Raw genomic sequence first — 17410 nt, 5'->3', positions numbered from 1 at the left:
GGCCACTCCTACAACTTACTGGAGTACCATTGTCAACGCACTTGCGAAATAAGTGCAATTTCGCAATCAATTTAAGTATTATTATTAACCTATATATACACCATCGTTATTTCGAGGCTCAATTTAAATGCTCTACTACTGATCGCCGAATATCGAATCAAGTCACCGTTTTCTCAATGTTGTCAGCGACACCACGACCTAGAAGAAGAAAGTCAATTAAAGTATTTCGCAATACACGCCGTGGAGGTAGCAGTACTTTTGCTCGACTTCACCTTCAGGGACCAAAGATGTCTCTATGTTGAAGGCACTCTGGCACAAAAGGTCCTATGGTGAACCGAGTCGTGATTCACAAATTGCACCCAACTATTCGAAGGAACTCCTCTGTTTGAAACTAGACGGATTAATATTCGGTCCTCCGCTCACTTTTTCGCATAAAACAGTTCAATGCCCGTACTCACTGCAGTATAAATGTTGCATTTAGGACTTGTTTCGTACCGCGGCCATGTTACGTGTCGTGTCGACTGCGGTGCGGTCCTCTTGAAGGTTTCCACAAGACGTTGGAGATGAATTGAGACGATTACATTTGATTTGAGCAGTGTCTTTTCTGACTCTATGCAGATGATACGTTGGTTACTTTAAGCGTCGGCTTTGATAATACTTTATAGTAATATTTCTCATATTCCGACATAAAGCCATGGTCTTTACTTCTATTATTGGAAATATTTTGTCGTAATAATCTGGATAATGTTTTGAACATCAGTAACATTGTTTGAAATCGGGGATATTTTTTTGAACAAAATACGTTTTCTAACCATTCGTTTATTTAAAATCTAGCTTTGTAATTGTTGTCTAAATGATGAAATGACCACTATTTTAGCGATTTTTTTCAGATCTTAAAAATCATGATTTTCGGTAGACGCTTCTTGGCCTGTGCGCCGAGTTCTTACTTCTTCGCCATATGAGATAGGTGAAGATAAAGGCCCATAGCTTGCTGAGTTTTGTTCCGATAGGATTGAAAATTTCTCAGAATATTCTTGAAATGTTTTACTATAAGACAATACAAAAAAAATGATTCTTCAAAAGTGTTAGACCCTACACGCCCCTCAAGAAAATCGTTCGCACAAAACAAGAATCAGTATCAGGGGGACGGGTATAGCGTGATGGGTAAGTCGATGCCTTTCATGCAGCCCACCTGGGTTCGATTCCCAACCCCGCACATAGGCTCAGAAAGTTTTTCTGGTTCGAAGAGGTGAATGACCCTAAGGTTAAAACCTCTAAAATTGAAACATTAAACAAAAGAATCAGTATCGAACCGACTATGCGGTTCGATCCTGCCGTTGTGAAGATTGCTGAGCATTTCAGCGGCCGGACACCTTAAATATTTGTTTTGTACGTCGTTCGCTTCACACGAGAGACAACGAAATTCTTTTTTGCATTCGAGGAAAATGTAGGATGATCTCGATCATGGAGTATTGGATGATCGTCGTCAGCATCTTTCCTCTTCAACCCTAACAAACTAACCGGCTCTGTTCAGGGTATTCAAAATTCACCTATCTTATTCTATAAACTTCAAAAATTCGCACAGATGCGAATTATTCTATATGGCACACAAAAAAAACTGCTACCTTATATTATTCAACACAAATATTAGCAGTGGATTTGACGCCAGTTGTACGTCAACAGTTCGAAAAACCCTATAGGGTGGTCACTTGTAGTGGCTTCATTCAATTATGAAATGACACAAGTTTTATGACGAAAATTTTGACTATCGTGAATTAAACATATATTTTACTCAATTTACAAGCTCTCAGTTTTTACTGCATTCCTCTAGCACTCTAGAAGGTAGCTGGAAAACAGTAACTTATTTGCAAGTATTTCAAACCTATTATAATTCATTAGACATTCAATCATAATGTGATCCAACAGTTGGACGGCTCTGAGGAGTAGCTTTTTTTTTGTTTTTCTCATACAGAAAAACCGACGTTTGAACCAAGGCCCGAAATTTCATATACCATTCGAATCATTTCGTCGAGATCGTATGTGTGTATATTTAAAATTGGTGTGTTCTCACTTTTCTCAGATGAATTTGTGGTTCCATACTAAGTTCCTGAATTATCTTGAACCTACTCCGGGGTTATAAAATGATCGATGCAAAAAAAATAAAGAACATAGATTACATCAAAGTTTTATTTATATCCGACTTGCGATTCCAGAGTTACAGACTAAAATACCTAAAACATGTAAATTTCGTTAGTTGATGGTCACGGTTTTCCGTTTCATGAGTAACAGAAGTCAAAACCTTAGTCAACTTAGGCTCAAATGAAAGGTCATATACTCAGGTTAAATTTAATAAATACCACTATAAGATCATATTTCAGCCAAGTGAATCATTCTTCTGAAGGTTTATAAAGCAAAATAAAGAAACGGCATGAACTTGCGTCAAATCTATTTCGAAATGATTTTTTTTTAGAATATGTGTGTTATCGTTTTTGAAAGATGATTCCATAGAAAAAAAAATTTGATTAAAAAAAATATTTGAAGATGGCATAGAACTTCTCTAACATAAACCAAGAAAATTCATACATCCCAATCAATTTCTCCTTTTACGTTCTTCTTATAGTATTCTTTCAACTTTTGTATATTCGAAAGCAAATGTTAACCCTACCAGAACGTCACTATTTCTATTCTACTATAGCAAGCAAAAATGATCAGCCGGCAGCATTTTTTCTAAGGACAGGAGTGGGCGTTCAATGTTGCACTTAGATGAATTTCTCATCTGTTACCCCCCACTCTTTGGTAGCAAACAGATTCGCTAAGTAGGTTTCAAATTTATGAAATTTCAGAACAATTATTTAGCTCCTTCCACACAATAAATGCCGTAACGACAAATACCCATTCAAGCTCCGAAAGCGGTGCCGTCCGTCAAGGTCATACCGTTTGAATTGCAAATTATACGGCGTCCGATGGCTCTGATGTTTGTAGACCACACGAAAAATGATCCACCGTTACAGACTTTAATACGGAAACCATCCGGATCTGGGTGAAGCAAAAGTCAGACTAACGATTGTCTGTTTACTGATGATTAATCTTTGGTTGGTTTTCTCCAGTGCCCAGAGTTTCAGACTAAATTTATCCCGAATATCTCAAGGTAGCTTGTGAACGACGATAGAACAACGGACTTAAAACTGGGAGCGGAACAGATGTGGACGTAACAGATTCTTTTTTTTTTTTTTTGATACCCCAAAATAATCCAGTGAAAAGAGTCTCGACTGACCTAATTTTACCCCAGTGATGGTATAACGTCTGCTTTATGTTACTTGCTATGCGCTTTCGCGAAGAAAAGTTTCTCCCATTCCTCGAATACTTCGAAGCATCAGATTAGGATTGGACACACGGAGGGCCCCTGTTAGACGATGCGTTATGTCCATCAAAGTCAAGTGAAGATTGTTCGTCTTAACCCTCTCTACCCTGCGAACGTTCGAGTATGGTGGATGAGATTGGAACCTGGACCGTTCGTTGCTGAGATCGGATGAAATCTTTTTTTACGTAATTGAAATCGTGTAGATTGATAGAAGAATGGTCTGGCGAAGAAAAGTAAATGAAAGAATTCGTTTTTATTGCGGCATATTCAAAGACGAATCAGCACTTCTACACAGCTATCAATCTCCAATGTTTGAGAGTCTTCCGATACTAACTACCATTTACCATTTTACGTTGAGAAACTTTTTTTTTCACAAAACAATGAATGAAAATCTCAGTGGTTTTTTTGCTTCGATCCGTTGTACAGTTAGATTATTCGTGGGGATTCTAATTGAACAACCTGCAAAAAACAGATCACGAGTGAGGATAACCCGATTGCTATTGTTGACGGAAATTGAGACTAGATTCGCAATGATCCGTACTGTTGTGGAAATAGTAAAATTTAAGGGTAGCAAACAAATCACATCTATTGCCGTATGATACTTTGATTCACTCTATTCTTGTTCACTCATTACGACATGGATTACTTAATTTGTTTCTACTCTTCAATAATTCATAATTTCAGTATAGATTTCTTAAGACACTTCTAACAACAAACTTTCAAGTAAGTAAACAGACGAGAAACAGACTGAAGGAAAATTGAATTAAATACTTGAACGCGTGGATGGTACTTTGTAGAAACCGGTTGCACCTCATACTGTATCACTGCTGGCTGATTTCATTTGAAAAATTGTGGTTTTGACTGACACATCCGATACCACCCCCCTTTTAATGAACTCGCTCTGCCGTTCTTCGAACATGTGGTCACACATGTACCAAAGTAGCTTAGTTAGTGGAGCATCTCCACGAGGAGATGAATTGCACGTTCGCGTATTTCCTTCTATTTTTCCAAATTTTAAATAAAAGGGTTCAGAGGAAACCAAAATTTCTAATGATCTACGATCAAACAGTTCAATCAATCCTCACACTCTTGAATCCGCAATTGCACGAGAGTCTGCTTTGATTGATCTTGATTAGGAACCTACACCGATCATTGTTTATCTTGATTTGTAGCCGACGAAATTATATATATAGTTTTATAGCCGACGAAATTACACCAATATCCTAAATGTATGCAATTTAATCTTTGTACATACTTGCGATACGGAGTTCAATATTTAAGCTTCTCTTCGCCAAGGTTGTGTTCATGTTTTGTATGCAAGCAGTTATAACAGTTCGGCTGAAAAGTTCGTATCGTTTAATAGAAACACACATTTTTTGCCAAAATTCGTTTTTATTATTCAACATAATTGTCATCAGAGGCGATACAGCAATTATAGCGATTTTCCAACTTTTCGATACCATTTTTGTAGTACGATTTGTCCTTTGCCTCAAAATAGGCCTCAGTTTCAGCGATTACCTCTTCATTGTTTCTAAATTTTTTACCAGCGAGCATTCTCTTGAGGTCTGAGAACAGGAAAAAGTCACTAGGGGCCAAATCTGGAGAATACGGTGGATGAGGGAGCAATTCGAAGCCCAATTCGTTCAATTTCAGCATGGTTTTCATCGACTTGTGACACGGTGCATTGTCTTGATGAAACAAAACTTTTTTCTTCTTCAAATGAGGCCGTTTTTTGAAATTTCGTCCTTCAAACGCTCTAATAACGCTGTATAATAGTCACTGTTGATGGTTTTTCCCATTTCAAGGTAGTCGATGAAAATTATACCATGCGAATCCATAACCTTACCGGCCGATTGTTGAGTCTTTCCACGCTTTGGGTTCGGTTCATCGCGTGCAGTCCACTCAGCTGACTGTCGATTAGACTCCGGAGTGAAGTGATGGAGCCATGTTTCGTCCATTGTTATATATCGACGAAAAAAATCGGTTTTATTTCGATATAACAGCTCCAAACACTGCTCAGAATCATCAATTCGTTGTTGTTTTTGATCGATTGTGAGCTCACGCGGCACCCATTTTGCACAAAGCTTTCTCATATCCAAATATTCGTGAATAATATGTCCAACACGTTCCTTTGATATCTTTAGGGTGTCAGCTATCTCGATCAATTTCACTTTACGGTCATTGAAAATCATTTTGTGGATTTTTTTCACGTTTTCATCGGTAACCGACTCTTTTGGACGTCCACTGCGTTCATCGTATTCGGTGCTCATATGACCAGTACGAAATTTTTCAAACCACTTACGAATTGTTGCTTCGCCCGGTGCAGAGCCTGGATAACACTCATCAAGCCATTTTTTTGGTATCGGCGGCACTTTTTTTCATCAAAAAGTAGTGTTTCATCAACACACAAAATTCCTTTTTTCCATTTTTTTTCACAATAACAAAAGTAGCTTCACTCAAAATGCAATATCTCACAAACTAATAATCAGACAGCTGTCAAATTTATACACGTGTCTTTTGAAGGTTGGTACTAACTGAAAATGGTATGGATTTAATTCTAGTGGCGCCCTCTCATAGAAACGATACGAACTTTTCAGCCGATCTGTTATTTATTGCGTTAAGTATCTCTGCCATTCTGCGATTTCGGTTGAAGCGATAAACTTTTTCTCATTATCAATCGAGTTCATCTTGTATAAATTATTAATTAATTTTAAGCACTCAAAATTTACCCTGGGGTAGTTGTCAATTTCTCAGGCGAAATGACATAACATCCGAGCTTGCATGACACAAAATCAGATCACACCAATTAAAGCTTCAAATCGTTTTATGACACATTTTGTCTTGGTGTCTAGCAACATCCTACATCTAGCATGCTACGCGTAAGACTGAAACGTTAGATATAATTTCGCTTCTATTTATAGATTCGCGTGCTCCCAACAGCTTGCTTTTGCATCGATTGACCAATCAGAGCGATGCTTTCCCTTTGATATATCGCTTACTCCTTCAAAACCGTCATCCGAAAACAGTGAATAATATCTTCAAAATGGTACTCGGAAACGGATCGACCGATTTTCACAAACCTAGATTTAAATAGAAGATCTAACGATCCCTCAAATTTGTATAAAAAATGAGCCACAAATATTTTCTTGTCGTCTGATTTAAGACGGAGGATTTACTTCACCTGAAAAAATTAAATAAATTAACATGTGGAGCAGCAATGAGGAAGTGCTGGGATATGGCTTCGTTCACACCCGAATATACGGACAAATCCGAATTTCAGAGCGATTTTCGAAAAAAGGCCAAAGGAAGCGAACGATGATCATTGGCGTTCGTTGCATTTTGATATTCAAGCAGCATTGCTTTTTTTATCTGGTAAATTTTTTCGAAGAAATTTCAATGAATTTCGATAAACTTAGGCTTATTTAAAAGTTCATTGATCAAGCGAAAATTCCCAGTTCGGACGATGTAATCGTAAATGTGACGTAACACACTAATCTCGGTGTTTTTTTGAATGCACCATTTTTTTTCCAGAGATACCTAAATCGAAATACGATTTCGAAAGTCTTAGATGCGATTGAAAGCTACTATTGGGTTATTTGAAAAGCTCACAATGCTAATGTTGCATTGAGATTATTGCAATGGTAAGAGAAAGACATTATCACACCTCCAGGTGGATTTCGAAATTTCGCTAAATTCAACTGTTTTTTAAATACAGCACAAAAAAGTATACTGAAAATCCAAATCTGCGAACCAATTTTTATGACAGAGTAGATCATTTTTAGCATTGATACTTGTTATAATTTTGTGATTTATGATTAATTAATAACACACTAAACAGTTCGGTAGCTATCTATTGATGAGTTTTAAACAGCCGAACTACCGAATATTCATAGTCTACTGATATATTGGCACAAGTAAACATTTGTTGACAGCAGCACCTTAAGATACCGCTGTGATGAAACGTTATTTTTGCGTTACTACTTGTCGAGATATGAGCAGCTGTGATTGGTAATTTAATTGAAGTATGTAACGACATTTTAGAACGGCGGTGACATTCGTGTCGAGAATATTGTGATATGGCCATTTTTTATGTTATATGGCAGTGTAAAATAATAAGAATAAACATTGTAACAAATTTTTATATGTTAAACTTTATTTCACGAGAGGTAGAGGGTGTTCCATCTTTTACGTCGGTATGTAAACACTGAATAACATTCAAAATAATCCACAGATTTTCGCATCATTTTGTTCATCACTTAGTGAAAATATTGCATTATTTAAAAAAATCGAGTCCAAAAATTTATCTTTTTAATTTTTTCCGTTCATATCTTGAATCTCGTCCATACGCAATCATTTTGCAAGCAAATCTTCAAACAGTGTGGTTCATATGATGTGTTTTGTTGGGATCGGGTAATCTTGAAATTGTTCATTACTATACACCAAAACAACGTCGTCCACGAGTTCGTGAGACCTACTGCTAATGAAGAGGTCGTCTGAGTAGCTTATAATTTGGTCTAAAGGTTAGACGCAAATGTTCGCTCGGTACGTGCAAAGTACAAAAGAACAAACTTTACCGGCTTGGAACGTGCCTTGTTCCATAGAGTGTGTGCTTCATTCTTTTTTTTTCTTTCCGAGCAGTAATCTCTATTCATCATCATTGAAAGATCAGTTTATCTTTGGAATCGGCCGCTCATCGAGCAGTGAAAATGAGTTTTTAATGTCCACGTTGCATGAGAGGCTTGATTTGGCGCCGTCATCGTGCACCGGAGCACTATTTGAAGATTGATGCCGAATGGCTACATGTAGGCTTTTTCATCGAGACCTTCTGGTAATCCACGAATATTGATGGCAATGTTGGTTGAGGACACATCATATTCGAAGGCAAATTAAGCAACAACTGACGTGATGAAGATTCGGAACTAATTAAAAGATGAAACAGAGGCGTGTCTGAAGGTGGACCTCGCCTCTCCACGAATTCCATGGTTAGATCAGACCTGCTGAGAAACCACGCAATTTTAAATTGAATTGTAATCCCCGGTATAGATTTGACTCCAATCAAGTGTTGATTTGTATTGATGAGTGTTCAAGGAATACAATGCATTATACTAGCATTGTTTCAATAGATGGTTTTTCTACTTTAGCCATACATTCGAAGTCATCTAAGATTCTAAGCAAAATCAAATTTTGCGGCTCTTATCACAATTTATATTCACCATTCATAATCACAATTTATCGCCATCGTATCCATTAATCGTAGCTGGATCAAGACGAGCATAAGACCGTATTTTACCGACAATAAATTTACCGTCCAGCGCCTTTTGTTACACTTTCTATCGTGTACAAGGAAAAGTCTGATGCACAAGCGGATGTGTTTGTGTACTGTGAACCATTTTCTCTTTTACATAGTTTACTTTTTATAAGCAAATTTCACTGAAATCTCGATGATCAGCGAGCCATAATTGCTGCTTCTTTTTGAATTCATTGTTGTGAAAAAGGCAACAACAAAAAAACTCATCACAGAATGCATAAACCGAAATCAACTCGTAACTATCGCGATCAAAGTTTCCTTACCGATCACCAGAGAGTTTTCGCGGGAAGTTATACGATGGAAGGAAACAAATTAAGTCAATTTGGTTGGATTGACTAGGGGATAATATCCCACGATTATCAAATTAATTGAAAAATAAAAAAAAACTAACTTTGATTGCCCAGAGGCTACTCAGATGCTGCTAACAAAAAAAAAAACAAATATTTAGCACAATAAAGCTCAATCGCTTGAAATGGAAAATAAAGTACTAATTCAGCTAACGAAGTTTTGATATAACTAATTCAATACAGCATTTTTACACGAAACATTCATTTGATTTTTCACGTAACAGTTCTTCCATCGTTTATCCCAAGCAGCGCAGCAAAAGTGAAATTTTCAATATGTTTGCGGAAAGTCATCGTTAGCTTGATCATTTGGAGAAAAAAACGATAGCTACATGAAGTGGCCAAAATGTGTTATTACTGACAACTTATGTTGGAGTATCCACTTTACTATAGACAGCTCATGTTTCCATACTTGCTTCGTTTCGCATGATTTATTAATTATAAATAGAAATGTAACGGCAGGAAAATTGGGGGCATTTCTTGGACACTCACCTCTAAAACAAATTGATCATTTTCCAATCTCTGTTTTGGTGCATATGTTTTCCGTGGATATGTATGAGGTTTGTAAAGTCCATGAAACAAATAAGCATTAATATTGACAGCAAAATAGCTGTTTATGATCACGGGAACCCGATCAAAATGTCGTAAACTCTTAGAGTGAAGCCAGAGAGAAAGTGACAAGCGACGCAAAGCGAAACTTGACAGATCGCACGAAATCGCACAGCAGAGCTTCGTCCACTCAAGTTCTGCAGAAAAATGACAAGTATGTCAGAGTGAATTCGATGCGTTGTGAAGCGACTACTGACCGATCACATCGCACTCACTCTGGCATACATGTCATTTTTCTACTAAACTTGAGTGCGATCTGTCAAGTTTCGCTTCGTGTCGCTTGTCGCTTTCTCTCTGGCTTCAGCCTTAGAAAAAATTAAATTAACACTTGACGCAAACTCAAGCATGCCGTAAATACTTCGATGATGACACAATATTGCATGAATTAACATACAAAAATAATTTTTGTGTCTGTATCGATATAAACTCGGTTAAGTTGAAATTTAAAATAGGATTTATTCTAAGTGTGTATCTAAACTTTTTCTCTTCTTAATACTTGTAAGAAAATTGTTATATTTTGACTATTAACGAGATCACACTTATAACAGCACTTGCTACGAAAACAATTTTTTGTTACAAACTTGATGGATTTTCTTGATGATCGGGAAATAATGCGTTAGATCACCAAATATGGATGATTCTTAGTGTCTAGACGAATGTGGCTCTAGCCATACTGTTGATTTATCCAATTATTAACAAACCACTATTGTTTATTGTGCAGCATAAAAGCGCATGCTGGAACTAGATTTTAGTCGAAACATTTTATCCAGTAGGCATAAAACTTCATTTTCTTTCCGTATCAAGAGATTACAATCATCCAAATGATACATTATCACTAAATTTATATCTCAGGAATTATACAATAATACAAAAGAAATAATTATAGATTATCAAACTTTTGCCCACATTCTTGGAAAAATGAAAAAATAAAACTACCTGAATTTTCATGATTTTTTTGTTGTGTGTAGGAAAGGTCGGTTTTCCGAACTCATTCGCCTGCATAGCCGACGCACTGAGGAAGGGAATACATGTTAGTCCGATACATTTATTCCCTTCCACAGTGTGTTGTTGTTGTTGTTGTTGTTGTTGAATCCGCGTTCCAACATTTGTTCCCCACTTTTACACTACGATTTTTCCCTAGTCTCAAAAAACACTTCAGTCTCAGCGATGATCTCACCATTCGATGTAAAACTTTTTCCAGCGAGCTTCTTTTTTAAATTTGAGAACAGAGATCGGGCTAAATCGGACGATTATTATGGATCCGGTAGCAATTCCTATTTTAATTCATGAAATTTATCCATAACAGTGCTCGATTTCTTCTAATTTCTTCTGAAAAGGACTTTTTTCTTTTTCAATCCGGACCATTTCATTTCAATTTAGACGTTCAAACTATCCAATAATACTGTGTTGTATTCACTACCAAAAATTCTGTTCGAATCACAAACTACAGAGGCAATATTCTTGTCTGTCGTTGTTAGTCTTCGGACGCTTTGATCGATTGTCACCAACTACTGTCATTTAGGTTGACTGTCGATTTCAGTCAGGCGTAAAATGATGGATCCATGTTTCACGGAATATTCTTATTGACACAAAAATTCCGATGTATTACGCTATAGGGCCAAACTCTATTGTGAATCAACGAAACATTGTTGTTTTTGCTGTTCTTTACGCTGACTATCGATTTGCGATCATATTGCCTCATTTTAACATATTGACGCAAAAATTCTGATTTATTACACTGAAATATGGTCAACAATTTTTGTGAACCAGCGAAACAAGGCGCGGTCACCATTTCGAAACCAACATTTTCATATTAAAAAAAATGCAAAATTTCCGTTTTGATATCTTTACTTACGGTGTTTAGCAAGCTTCTGCATCTTCACTTTTCGATTTTCCATAACGATGAAATGAACTCTCCTGGACGATTCCCGGAATAGATCATTTGAATGACAACAGCGTGATATATTTGCTCGATGACATTTAAATTCAGCATATCAGAAAATAATGATTGTTTTGCTTGGTGCAGAACCCGGATTATGAATAACATACAATTTCTTGGCTTAAACAGTATCTTTTCTCACTAAAAAACAATGCCGAATGATTGCACGAAGCTCTTTTTCTTTCACTGTTTCTAATTTTCTTAAAGTAGCGTCATTGGAAGCCCATAAACAAACACACTAATGAATCGAATGTCATGAAATTTAGACAGATGATATCTGCGGGATGTCTATATGGATACTAGAGGGGTTTTCCATTAGTGGCGCCATCTGTCTGTCATACCATGGACTTATTGACTGACGTGTTATTTCTGCATTTCTACCCATAGTTAATCAATCACATGTTCTCGGTAATAAGTTTGTAGTAGTAATTGGAAAATGTAACTACTAGACTTTTGACAACCGATGCGATGGTAGCTCCGATCTGTCACAAACGACTTACATGCAATCTCCATTTTCTTCTATTAAACGTAGGTTCTATGTGCATGACACTCTACGGTTGATGTCAGAGTGAGCGCGGAACGCGAACCGAAGCGAAGCGATTCAATGCGATGTACTGTTTTCGCACCGCATTCACTCTGACAGATTTACTTTGATCAAATGTAACTAGCTCATACGCGCGTTCCGACGCTTCGCATGACGCTTTCACTCTGACACCAACCTAAAACTTTTTTTTCGCACAGCTTGAGTTGCATACCGATGACAATGCCATCCTGACTACTCTTGTGTTGAAATTTACTCGGTTTGGTACCGCACGGCCTTCAGCAAGTTCGTACCACTAATTTATTTCGTGGCGCAATTCCCACGACGTTTATTACCGCAATATGCACGGAGTGGTAGCCATTTTCGGTTTCCCTGTTCAAATTGCTTTGGTTGTGCGTTCGACCAACCAAATTATGCACCATCAATTTTTGCCATAACATGAAAAACTCAACTAGGTATCCACCTCCGCGACAGATTGCAACTATGGTGTTGCGGTTATTGAATTTCGTCACTCACCAAATAATTGTTCGCGTTTGTCTGTACCAATCTCTTACTCTGACATTCATTTCATTCTAGCAACTGTCGTCTTTATTTTAGCTTGAAACAATCCTTTAACGAGAAGGTGCAGCTTCTACTTCTTGTCTTCTAAATGATCAATAGGTCAAAGTCTGTTTTTGCTTGGCCACGATATGCGAAAATTAGTTTGTTACAACAATGTTGTATCGGTAAATGTTAATGCAAGTCTGTGAATTTGGCTTGAGCTTACATTTGAATTTTTACTGCTGTGCGTTATATATCTTACAACCAGATGTTCTGTTTTTATTACAGTTTCAATTTTTTTTACCACGGAATCCTTGAACAGGTATTTTTTTTGTTTCCGTGAAACTTGTTTCAACAGAAGATACTGCACAGTTTTGATGAGACTATTGTTTGTTTTGTCTTTTATGGATATTTATTATTCCATGGACGTGACACTAGATTTTACTATTATTTTGTAAGATCATCTATACTGCTCTCTAACTGTACTGCGTCTTACCTAAGATAGTTAACATTCAAAATATGTTTTTCGATTATTACACTGACCTTTTTGTACACGTTCCAAATAGTCTTCTGCATCACGTATATTCATACAAATATACTCTTGAACGTTCTGCAAAGCTTTTGAGGACGAACTCTGGCGAAGATACATTTTTCCTAGCTGTGCATTTGGAAAGATCATTTGATTATTATAAACTCACTTCGCATGTACCAACTCGTATAGTTCTTGGGCAACGATTCAATGAATGAAGTTATTCAAAGTCAACGTCTCCTACAAACGACGACTTGTGGTCAGTTATGGTGGGCGGATGAAAAACAAAACAAGAATAACATCAACAGTCAAAACAAGTCATCCAACTGGTTTCAGTTGAACAATTTCTCAAGTGTCGGGAGATTTTCGTGACTTGATTGCAGGAAGGGAGCTTTGTAGTTAGTGCTGTAAAAATGAGTGATAGTTACCGCAGTTTAACTGACAGCGTGTAGTGATTTTGCAATAATGCATTGAGCGAGAAGCTCGTAGATTGAGCTTGATTGAGATGAGGGCATTTCGGGAATTATATTCGGACTGAAGTTTTACATTATCTCTATTTTACAATCATTGCAGATGTTTTAGATCATCGTCCGGAAAGCTGAATCATACCAATAATACTTCCGTAACCGAAAACTGGATAGCGATATGGTAAAATTCGGTTAATGGCTTACAAACTGGAATAGTTTTGAGTCCAATTTAGAAGATTTTTTATCATGGAACTATCAGTCCTTTTATTTCAATCTGGTTTTATGAAAATCTAATATGAGTTTAATTGGTCATAGTCTATCATGGTCTGAAAACTAAAGAAATTTATTAGCTCTTGAATTTACATTTTACACTAAGCTTTACACTAAGAATCTCCGGGACCGGAAGTTGGATCTGAATAAAAATCGGTACATTTTTAGTTGAATCTGGGAGGGTGTAAATGTGAACCATCTTCAAGAAAAGTGGGTTACATTATTTTCATATATCAACATACATCTTCCTGTAGTTGCGGAACCGGAAATTGGATCCGAATGAAATTCAGAAACCTCGTATGGGACTTTAATTGCTTTCATTGGAAATAAAGTTTGTAAAAAATAGTTTAGTATTCTTTGAGAAAAGTTAGCGATATTATTTTTATATTTTTGGTGGAAATCACCTTGTAATTCCAGAACCGATAGCCGGGTCCAAATGAAATTCAGCAATATGGTATGGAATCTTAGGACATTTCATTTGAATCCAAGTTTTTGAAAATCGGTTGAACCATTTTGTGGTGCATTAGACCTTAAATTTCAATCTAATTTTTTTGAAAATCGGTCCAGTCATCTCCGAGAAATTGAGTGATATTTGTCGCACACATTTCTGATCTCGAAGAACTGATTTGAATGGTTGGTTTTCACAACGTTAGCATGGTCTTGTTTTACGAGAAAATTATTTTCAGCTGAAATACTAAGGAACGATTCACTTCCCCGAAAGTATTAAGGTTATTATTATTAATGTCGTTCATTTATGCCCGGTTTTAACCTTTTCGATCGTTCGCCAGTATCAAGGTTAAATTTTATAATCAATTCACTGTCGTAGCGGTGTCATAGTTAAATTGGGATGAACTTCTCTTCAGCTCTATGAACTTATGGTTTATCTCGTTAATCATAACACCTAAAATATTTCTCTCTACGTTGTTCGAAAGATAATATGATATTTCTTTTTTTCGAAAAAACTTCTCCGGTGTCTGATTATACAAGATAAATAGGACAAAAGTTTGAATTTTATAAAGTGATATATGGAAGATCTTTGCAATAACTGCTGGTAAAGCTAAAGTTTTCATTAGTATTACAGATCTCCCGAATGTTGCTACTCCGTTATTAATCAGGACCATTAAAGTTGCCAAAATATTCATTTGAAGCCTCATTCTTGTGAATAACACGTTAATTAATTGTTAATTTGAAGCATATTACTACTAGAAACCGAGGAAATATCTGCATTTCCATATGCATCAAAGGAATGTCCCAAATTGTTAGTAAATGTCCCGAATGTTATTATGTGGTTTTGCTCTGGGTAGCCGGCTACCGACAATAGTTTGTTTTATCGAGTTGTATCATTTTATTTATTAATATGTTCTTTTCGTTGGAAATACAATGCATGAGACGGTTATTTTTCTAATCTCATAAGATTTCGGACAGTTGATTACGGAAGTGCTATTACTCATTCGTATATTTGGTTTGTTTGTTTTTTTTTTGTTTGTATATAGATAACCGTAATACTCGCAAAATATCACTCGATTTTACCATATTATTTTTATATCACAACGCCTAACGCAATGAATCATATGAGTTTTTGAAGGCGATTCAAATTATTTTGTAGAGCACCAGATAAAAACAATCCTTGGTTGTAAATAAAAAGAGACGGATACATTTGTTAAACATGTTTCGGGAATACGACGGTGTTAAGACGGTATTTTCTATCCATGTTAAATTACAGTGACATTGTTAAATAAGTTAAAAATGAAATGCTGTTGAACGCCCTTCATACATGATTTTACTCCATCAACGAGTAGCTTCCCATGAGCTTTTTCATTGAATGTATCTTGGAGAATAATATTCAATTGCTCAGATTGCCTATAAAAATATCGTTTTTCGAAAATTGTTGAAAAGTGTTTCCTCGGGAAACTTTTATTTATCATCTCTCCAACTTGGATATTCTAAAACATTCATAATTTCCTTGTAACTAGACGTTTTTTGGGATGCCATTTAAAAAATCGTTCGGTAAAATAACTAGGAATTTTGAAAAATAAATTTTATTTTTGATTTCACGAAAAATCGGAAGTTTTTTTTAGTGTATATTTTTTTAGAAAAATCAATTGATTATCTACAGTTTCTTCTTAGACATATTTTTGTGGGATTTATAGATTTCTAGTTATAATTGTTTGAAAATAATGTGGCTAAAAACACATTTGCCCTTTTCAAATATTGGTCTTGAGTGAAAAAGATCTCTTGATCAGTGAAAAATAATTCGTTTACTATACCGATCACACATGTAAAGCCTCATGCATATCCAAGAGGGTCGTGCCAGAAATTTGCCATTTTTGGATGATTTGGCGTGGAATTGCTCATCTTCTGAAAACAATCACAAACTTGTAACTAAATATCTTGGTGAATTACAAACTATAACTTGAAAATTTACATTTACAAAACATTCTATAAATTAGTACATTAGTATTACACATCATTTTGGGCTCATCGAAAAGATCACGAATGTTTGATTTTCCAGGTGCTTAGCAACCATTACGTTGGTCCACTCAAACAACTTGCCCAATAATTCTTTTCCAAGCGATAGTAAACAGACCCCTAAGTTTCGGCATATGACTAAACCATTCACTATCATTAGCGTTTCCGTGCGGTGGTTTCAGAGCGGTTGTGAATGTGGCACGTGTTTCAAAATACAACCCAATCGCGATCGAATTTGTTCGATAGAAGCAAAAACGATGCCTCAATAAACCAAAAGTGATTGTATTCGTTGATGTGAAGTTTGCTGTTCGAGTCAAAATTTTACGAGTTTGCCGAACTTGAGCTACTTTCAAAGTTATTCATGTGCCAAAATTTTTGTAAAAGGGAATTATATTGGATTAATTTGTTACCAATGATTCAAACTATACGGATTAGTTAATAGGTGTCAGCGCATCAACTGCTATAGATGCGATTTGGAGGATTGTAAAGCTCTTTGACCAAAGTTGTTATTGACATGGTATCACAGCTTTTCAATGGTCAGCATAACCTTTGAGGGTTTAGTTACAATGAAATCGTTTCGTGTAAAATGCTCGTAATTCTTTATATTCCTGCGAAACGGACGCAAAGTTTACTCTATTTATATGACAAAGGCACAATGTATTTTCTGATGTTAAAAAGTAATGAATTACTGGTAGCCAAAAATAGTGAATGTTAAACGAATTTGATTGCAGTGTAACCATTCTATACAACATGTGAAGCTTCGTCTTCGATTCTTCATAACACAATAGTTTAAATTGATAAACGATTGCCACTTAGAAGTTCAATCTGAGCCCGACTTAACTTGAACTAGATCCACATGCTGTTTACTGTTATAAAAAAGCCGTTTTTTCTTATGGCTTCAACGCAAACGAGTGGTGACTTTCTTTTCTTTTGAGATATCAACTTAAGAAGCTCGTCGCATAAAAATCGTAACGTGAAAATCCCTATTTAACAATATGAGACAAATTGGCAGCATACTGCCAATATAACAATA

General features: G+C 36.1%; 1 protein-coding gene across 15 annotated transcripts in view; it reads left to right on the top strand.

Annotated features, from left to right (window-relative positions):
* Positions 1 to 17410, top strand: part of LOC131436211 (disco-interacting protein 2) — a 267172-nt gene that overhangs the window by 169589 nt on the left and 80173 nt on the right. The gene's annotated exons all lie outside the window — the stretch shown is intronic.

This window comes from Malaya genurostris, chromosome 3 (genome assembly GCF_030247185.1).
Source record: "Malaya genurostris strain Urasoe2022 chromosome 3, Malgen_1.1, whole genome shotgun sequence".
Lineage (NCBI taxonomy): Eukaryota > Metazoa > Arthropoda > Insecta > Diptera > Culicidae > Malaya > Malaya genurostris.
This window is presented reverse-complemented; position numbering and strand designations above follow the sequence as displayed.